Source organism: Watersipora subatra, chromosome 6, assembly GCF_963576615.1.
Source record: "Watersipora subatra chromosome 6, tzWatSuba1.1, whole genome shotgun sequence".
Lineage (NCBI taxonomy): Eukaryota > Metazoa > Bryozoa > Gymnolaemata > Cheilostomatida > Watersiporidae > Watersipora > Watersipora subatra.
The window spans coordinates 6,260,743-6,270,123 of NC_088713.1; positions in this window are offsets into that span (position 1 = coordinate 6,260,743).

A 9,381-nucleotide genomic window follows, 5' to 3' on the forward strand; every position below is an offset into this window, starting at 1 on the left:
ACTATTAGCCTTTGGGCAAAGCTCATCACTTTTGTGATTTGAGCACTCTGGTGCCAGCACATTGACTTTCTTAAAGTCTGTGAGGCAACCTAGTTGTTTCATGGCAGGAAGTCAACTCTCATTGGTAATGGGATTTGTGTCCCTTGCCTAAGCTCTGAGCTGCACTGATGAGGCTTCAATAGCCGAAACAGTACTGTCTGTAGCATGAGTATATATATATATATATATATATATATATATATATATATATATATATATATATCCAACACATCATCAGTGGATGCAAGCGGCTAGCAGGAAACGCATACACTGAGTGGCATAATCATGTCGCAGGTGTTGTGTATAGAAATCTATGTGAAACAATAAACAATGGTTTTCACTTTTATTAGTTCTCTTTTGCAACCTTTTGCTGCGATAACTACGTACAGCGTACTATGATTTGTAGGGTCGGCTTACATGTGAGGTCGGCTTATATGCAAAGATTTATGGTAATAAATACTTTATTAAATAAATAATAAAATCATTCAGATGCTCCATTATCAGCAACTATGGTACTAAAACTAAAATTTTAACATTTTGTAAATGTTTTTAGAAATATCATAAACTGTTATTAATTAACGTAATAAATTGTTACATGAGTAAAATTATTGACTAACCAAATCGACAATCAGTCTTAAAACAATTTAAAAAACTTTTTTCAAGTGTTTTAAAAAAGATATTTTGGAAAATATAAACATATTTGATTAGCGAGATAGTTTTTCTTGTCTAAAAACTTTTTTGTTTTAATCTTCCGATGCTGTGCCTGCTTTATCAATAAGCAGCTCATTACCTGTGCTGTGTTTCTGTGTGCTGTGTTTCAGATTTTTTTACGAGTGGGTGTCGGATCAACCTATCACATCAAAGAAACTAAACCTAATTATTAAATGTTTGCTAGCTATGAAACTGAAAGGCAAGTCGAAAGCCTTCTCCGGATTGAAGTTTGCCATTCATTCCTCTAGAGATGCTCATAAAAGATAAAGCATGTGTGTTCAGATAAATTAATAATAACCCACATAATTAGCATGATACACTATTAGGACCTTATCTGCTTGTATGTAAGGAGTTATCTTCTTAATGAAAATATAAATCTTGCGCATGAATTACCCCCTATTCCTTGAACATTCTTACAGTTTGTTTGCACCTAGCATGACATATGATTTGACATTTGATTTGCATTTGTTTGTTCATTTATTAAGTCAATCCACTGAAATTTGAACCAACTTTATACAGATATTTCCTTTTTTATAATAATTTTAAGGAATTTTTCAAATGATAGAGTCTTTAATAACCTGCTTATGAATTAAACTTAAAGATGTACTTGCACGACATTTTAGTAAATTTGATCAAAAAGTATCAATATTATTTTATCCTTTACGATTGTTTTCTATGTTTGAGGTGATTGGACTGCTAGGATGTTATGTTTGAGGTGATTGGACTGCTAGGATGTTATGTTTGAGGTGATTGGACTGCTAGGATGTTATGTTTGAGGTGATTGGACTGCTAGGATGTTATGTTTGAGGTGATCGGACTGCTAGGATGTTATGTTTGAGGTGATTGGACTGCTAGGATGTTTCAAGATTAAAATCGATTGTGATTTTATCATGACTAAACCGCTCAGATCTAGCAAAATTGCAATTATGGTGATTATAGTTGTAACAAGGCCAACAGAATAAAGACGCGCATCGCTGCAAATTGAACAAGCTGCGTGCATGACTATTGAAGTCCTTTTGGAGGCGTTTTTTCTGAGCATTTTAACCGGAACCAAGATTTATCGACTTTAATATTGAAACATCCTGGCAGTCGGATCATCTCAAACATCAAAGCTGTCGCAAATGGTAGAAAAATACCGATACTTCCTGATTATATAATTTTATATAATTATAGTCTATAACATTATAATATATAACCATACATTATTAATAATATATGGTTATATATTATTTATAATATATAACCAGCATAAAAATACTTATTACTGTTGCTAGATTCACGCTCCATTCATCTGTCTAGGTTCCAGCAGCCCCTCTTGCAAAGAGCTCTACGACAATACTGCTATCAGCTACTCTTGGCCAGCAGCTGTATGAGTTGGAAACATGCCATTTTTTCTAGTAAATGTCTAGATCTATAATTGTAGCTTAACCATTGTTCATTTCCCTAGAGTTCGGTTATCAGCTAAAAAAGGTAGGGCATAGTAAAAGCTTCCATCAAAAACATCCACATATCGGTCTTGATTACAACCTCTTATGAAATATAGATTTTTACCTCTTTACTTGCTGACCAAATGAAACTAACAATGCGGTTTTGTTGGTTACCCCATTAAAAAGACCTTTGCATTTGGAGTTTCTTCGCTTAAAAAGCATTGTGTCTTACCATCATGCAGGATATTGGACCATGAGCAATACAGAGGCACTATGATCATTCATAATGGCACGTAGGAACTCCAGCCTGTCTGACAAGCCATCAATTAAATATGACCGCTAAAACTAGCATTCAAATGTTCAGAGTGTTAATAAGCTTGCCAGCTGACAGGCCAACAGGTGACTGGCAGGTTGCCTAATGTGGTCTTTGAAGAAACTTTGTAATAGCACATTAGGTCCTTTGATTTCACCAGAGATACCTGACTAAGTGTCGAGGCATGGGCCATGAGCAGTAACATAAGTTCTGTTTTTTATTCATCCTGGTTCGTGTTGGCAGACAAAGTTTAAAAAACTTTGTGGTATTTTCTATTGGTGAAAACTAATTGGTGGTAACACACGATTAGTTTTCCGCCTACTGTGGTGGCCGACTGCCGAGGCCAGAGCAGAGAGTGAAAAGACTACCAACGCCGAGGCGAATGACGACACGACCAAACCAAGTTCCGACCCATTCTCCAAACTCAAGTCCCAAAGTTCCAAACCAAGCCCGGCCTCAATCGTACTTTTGGTCGGTCAAGGGTTGGCCACTGAGTCGGTCTTACAATCGAGGAGCGAAGCCAAGCCAAAGCCAGAAGCTATATAAGACACCGCAGAAGCAACCAACAGTGGAGCGAGCGCCTGGAAGTCTCACACTGTACAGTTACTTATATGATTATTGCATGTTTGACTGTACCATTACATATTTACTGTGAAATATATATAAGCTATTTATTTTTTGGTACTCAACTGGTCTGATTGTTGTGGAGTGTGTAGAAGAATTCAGTCGGCTCCTTTAATGATGTATTCAGAGTTTTTAAATAAATGTGGTACCAAGTTTTAAGGTGAGCTCTATCTTACTTGCTTCTAATGTAGTAGTTGACTTTCTTTTAAAAGGTTTTTGGTTGACTGGAAAAGACTCACCAGAAATTGGAATTCCGTGATGGGTTCAGAGAATTTAGCATTAACAATTTTATTGAAGCAGATATGATGGAGTAAGAGAGACCAGAACAGAAACCAGAAACAGCATCAACCAATGAGTATTTTGTTTTACATAGAAAATTATAGCAAGTACAAGTAGAGAAACTACAGGCTGTGATGATGGGAGACCTGAGGTCATGAGGTCATGGGAGACCTGGCATTCCGAACGTCAAGCGGCAGGACAAGATGACAAACGCAAAAATTTTTAAAATGGGCATTCCGACTATCAATGGCTCACATCTGTTTTCAAAATAGTCTGGGATGGTTAGGCTTTGTAATAGAATAAAACAAGGTTTGCTTTCACATCAACTATTATGTGCTCAACTATGTGATAACAGTGAAATGAATAAAAGCCTAGAACCTGCTATAAAAAGGTAACTAAAAGGAATTTAAAAAGGAGTTAGATCAATACAAACTCATGACCAATGACTGTTTGTAATTGAACTTAGTGGAGATCTGCTATCATACATAAGTCAGAACTATAGACAGTCTTAGTTACTTCACCCAACTACCAAGGAAGAGACAGCCTCTTGTTTTACATAGAAACTCTGCCATACCAACCGCAAACACTAAAGAGCACAATACTTAAACCAGCTCTTTGAAGTAGAAGGTCTGAACTTCTCTGTGCCAAGGTTTGGCTGTAAGCATACATTTCGTCTCGTTTCCATGCCAGCCAGGTCATCTTACATGCGCAGGATGGTTTGACAGTTGGGTTCATCTCTTGCCAAGATTACCATTGTTGGCGAAGTCAAGTATAATAGAGGCTATATGTTTTATACTATGTCTATTTCTCCTAACCTGGATCAAGTAGTAAGAAAATTCTAGAAATGCTTTGATGCTTAGTGACACAGAAGAATCGTGACCTGTATACATAGGAAAGGCAACGTGACAAAACAAGTGCTACTGTTAACCAGTAGAACAGCAGCTTCTTTTGGCTTTCAAGTACTAAATTCAGTGGATTCTATGCAGTTAAAGTACTTTGTGATTGGGAAAGTATTTTGAGAGATCCTAAAACACGGTTGATCATGGTTGATCATAGTTGTTATCTATGTATCTTACAGCTGGTTCACATTATATCACACTATAGGCTATCACACTATATCATACTATATCACAATATATCACCCTATATTGCACTATATCGCACTATATCGCACTATATTGCACTATATCGCACTATATCGCATTATACCACCCTATATCACCCTATATCGCACTATATCGCACTGCATCGCACTATATCACCATATATCGCACTATATCGCACTATATCACCATATATCACACTATATCACACTATATTGCACTATATCACTGTATATCGCACTATATCGCAGTATATCACAATATATCACACCATATCATACTATATCACAATATATAACACTACATCACACTATATCACACTATATAACAATATATCACACTATATCACACTATATCACACTATATCACACTATATCACCCTATATCGCACTATATCACAGTATATCACACTATATCCCACCATATCACACTATATCACACTATATAACACTATATCACACTATATCACACTATATCACAATATATAACACTGTATCACACTATATCACACTATATCACACTATATCACACTATATCACAATATATAACACTATATCACACTATATCACACTATATCACAATATATCACACTATATAACACTATATCACACTATATCACACTATATCACACTATATCACAATATATAACACTATATCACACTATATCACACTATACAACACTGTATCACACTATATCACACTATATCACACTATATCACACTATATCACAATATATAACACTATATCACACTATATCACACTATATCACAATATATATAACACTATATCACACTATATCACACTATATCACACTATATAACACTATATCACACTATATCACAATATATCACACTATATAACACTATATCACACTATATCACAATATATAACACTGTATCACACTATATTACACTATATCACACTATATCACACTATATCACAATATATAACACTATATCACACTATATCACACTATATCACAATATATAACACTATATCACACTATATCACACTATATCACACTATATCACACTATATCACACTATATCACAATATATAACACTGTATCACACTATATAACACTATATCACACTATATCACACTATATCACACTATATCACAATATATAACACTATATCACACTATATCACACTATACAACACTGTATCACACTATATCACACTATATCACACTATATCACACTATATCACACTATATCACAATATATAACACTATATCACACTATATCACACTATATCACAATATATATAACACTATATCACACTATATCACACTATATCACACTATATAACACTATATCACACTATATCACAATATATCACACTATATAACACTATATCACACTATATCACAATATATAACACTGTATCACACTATATTACACTATATCACACTATATCACACTATATCACAATATATAACACTATATCACACTATATCACACTATATCACAATATATAACACTATATCACACTATATCACACTATATCACACTATAAAACACTATATCACACTATATCACACTATATCACAATATATAACACTGTATCACACTATATAACACTATATCACACTATATCACACTATATCACAATATATAACACTGTATCACACTATATCACACTATATCACACTATATCACAATATATAACACTATATCACACTATATAACATTATATCACACTATATCACACTATATCACAATATATAACACTATATCACACTATATAACATTATATCACACTATATCACAATATATATAACACTATATCACACTATATCACACTATATCACAATATATAACACTATATCACACTATATCACACTATATCACAATATATCACACTATATCACACTATATCACACTATATCACACTATATAACACTATATCACACTATATCACACTATATCACAATATATAACACTGTATCACACTATATAACACTATATTACACTATATCACACTATATCACAATATATAACACTGTATCACACTATATCACACTATATCACACTATATCACAATATATAACACTATATCACACTATATAACATTATATCACACTATATCACACTATATCACAATATATAACACTATATCACACTATATCACACTATATCACAATATATAACACTATATCACACTATATAACATTATATCACACTATATCACACTATATCACAATATATAACACTATATCACACTATATCACAATATATAACACTGTATCACACTATATTACACTATATCACACTATAGCACACTATATCACAATATATAACACTATATCACACTATATCACACTATATCACAATATATAACACTATATCACACTATATCACACTATATCACACTATATCACACTATATAACACTATATCACACTATATCACACTATATCACAATATATAACACTGTATCACACTATATCACACTATATCACACTATATCACAATATATAACACTATATCACACTATATAACATTATATCACACTATATCACACTATATCACAATATATAACACTATATCACACTATATAACATTATATCACACTATATCACAATATATATAACACTATATCACACTATATCACAATATATATAACATTATATCACACTATATCACAATATATAACACTATATCACACTATATCACAATATATATAACACTATATCACACTATATCACAATATATATAACATTATATCACACTATATCACAATATATATCACACTATATCACATTATATCACAAAACATCACACTGTACCACACTATATCACACTATGATGACATCCTTTTGGCATTCATTCTCTACTATGGGCACCGTAACCCGATTGAATTGAAGCAATGAGGATACGCTGGGAAAGTTTGCAGCTGTTAAACTTTCCCAATATTTGTCGAGTACCAACGACAGCCTGTGCAATGTGTACCATTTCTTCAATAGTGAATAGTAATTTGTGGTAAGTTGCTGCCGCAGACTCATGATTTATTTATTTCCATCCATGATAGTAGCTGCGAGACTTTTATTTGATTTGTGCCCGCAGCAACAAAGAGGTTTCTGTGAAAAAAAAATTAAAACCAAAAATGAGAACACTATGTTACAGAGTATTTGCTGATGCAAATGCGGATGGGATTGTGATAGTGTGAACATTGCTATCCTCAACAATCACCGAAGTACTGAGGCATCGTCGCTGAGATATGGCGATATAATGTGAACCAGCCTTTGGGTGGTGCTATCTTGTAATTGAATGATGACTTTTATCTGCAATAATCCTGCACCCATTGATTAAAGACACTCCTTACATAACAATGACAGTTTTATGGCTTCCTTAGCATAAGAATTAGCTTGTGCTCCTCATATAACTTGTGAAAATGTGACTACACAAGCCTGACCTTATTTGGTAAAAAGCGCATTTCTTCTGAGCTAATAATGTAACTCAATTGGCCTATATGTCTGTTTCCTGCCTTTTTATAATTTTCATCACTACTTGTTGCTTGTTGCTTTTAAATTTGAAAAGCAGTTCTGTCGATGTATTTAGTTTTTATTTGGCAATCATAGAATTTCTAGTAATCAAGTGAAATGCTGAAAATATTAGTGCTACATCAACATGACAATTGATGTCGGCTCCTCTTCTCCAATAAGATTAAATGTAGGCATTCACCCTACGGTAGTGTGTTTAATGTGTGCATATTGTGTAAAGTACATAATAAGACCAATAGAATTTTAAGGGCTGTATGGCTCAGTAATTGGATGCGTGGTTTGAAACTTGCGATTTCAATCTTGGTGAGATCAAATTCAGAATGAAACATACATTTCATTCCTAAATTTTAACAGCTGTAGCTGGACAAACCAAATGACACACATACAGTCAAACTTTGAGACATGTATATATAGATATCCTTAATTAGTAGGAAGGTCATAGGTTTACTAATTGCTGTGGCTGTGAAAATTACTGGTAAGAAATGCTGGAATAGAATGCTTTTAGGTAAAGTTTCATGTGAAGAATTCCTCGATGAGCTAGTAGGATGTCTGCTTAGTAGACAAGAGTGTTAGCGACACAAATGCATAAAACTCAATCGAGAAAGGAAATATTAAAAATGTTTAAAATTGAATAGCTGGCGCGATATTTTAATGCGTAACTTTCGCAAGTGCTGTTTCCATGATTCGCAAGCATGCTATATTCGTTAAAGTTTTGCAAATCACAAAACTCGCTTAGCTTACAGATTAATGTCGTTTCCATGAAGCCACTAACTTGCGGATTGGCTCAAATTTGCAAATTATGCCGTCATAAGAACATAGTGAGAGAATGTGCGTGTTTTTGAAGAATCTTGTTGCATAAACAAGGCTCTTTAATCTTGGCTGGACATGTCTGAGTCCAGTTGCAGAAAGAGATTTAGGGTTGGATGTCATTCCTGTTACTGTTACTGGCCTTTTTGAGAATTAGAGCAAGGGTTTGCATTCAGGTGATCTAGACCAATGGGCCACTGCGATTGAGGCATTTGTCAAGTATTGCAAATAGGCTAAATATGCTGTCAAAAGATCAAGTCTGTGAAATATCTGCCCAGATATATCACTTGAAAGGAAAGGGTTTATGTCCTGAAGTTCCTATTGAATCTTATTCACGCTCTAAATTAGCTCTCTAGCTCAGGAGTATTGAATATAAGTAGTAGTCAATGAGTCATACAGAAAGTTTGCTCAACATCGAATACAGAAATGATCGACTCACAACACGGTTCAGTATACCGCTTTAAGACATATTCATCAAATTGCAAGCCTCCTATACACAACCTAATTGATGCTCGTGTTTATAATAGACCAGCATTCAAAATAAACTTGCAAAAGATTTTAGTAGATTTCAT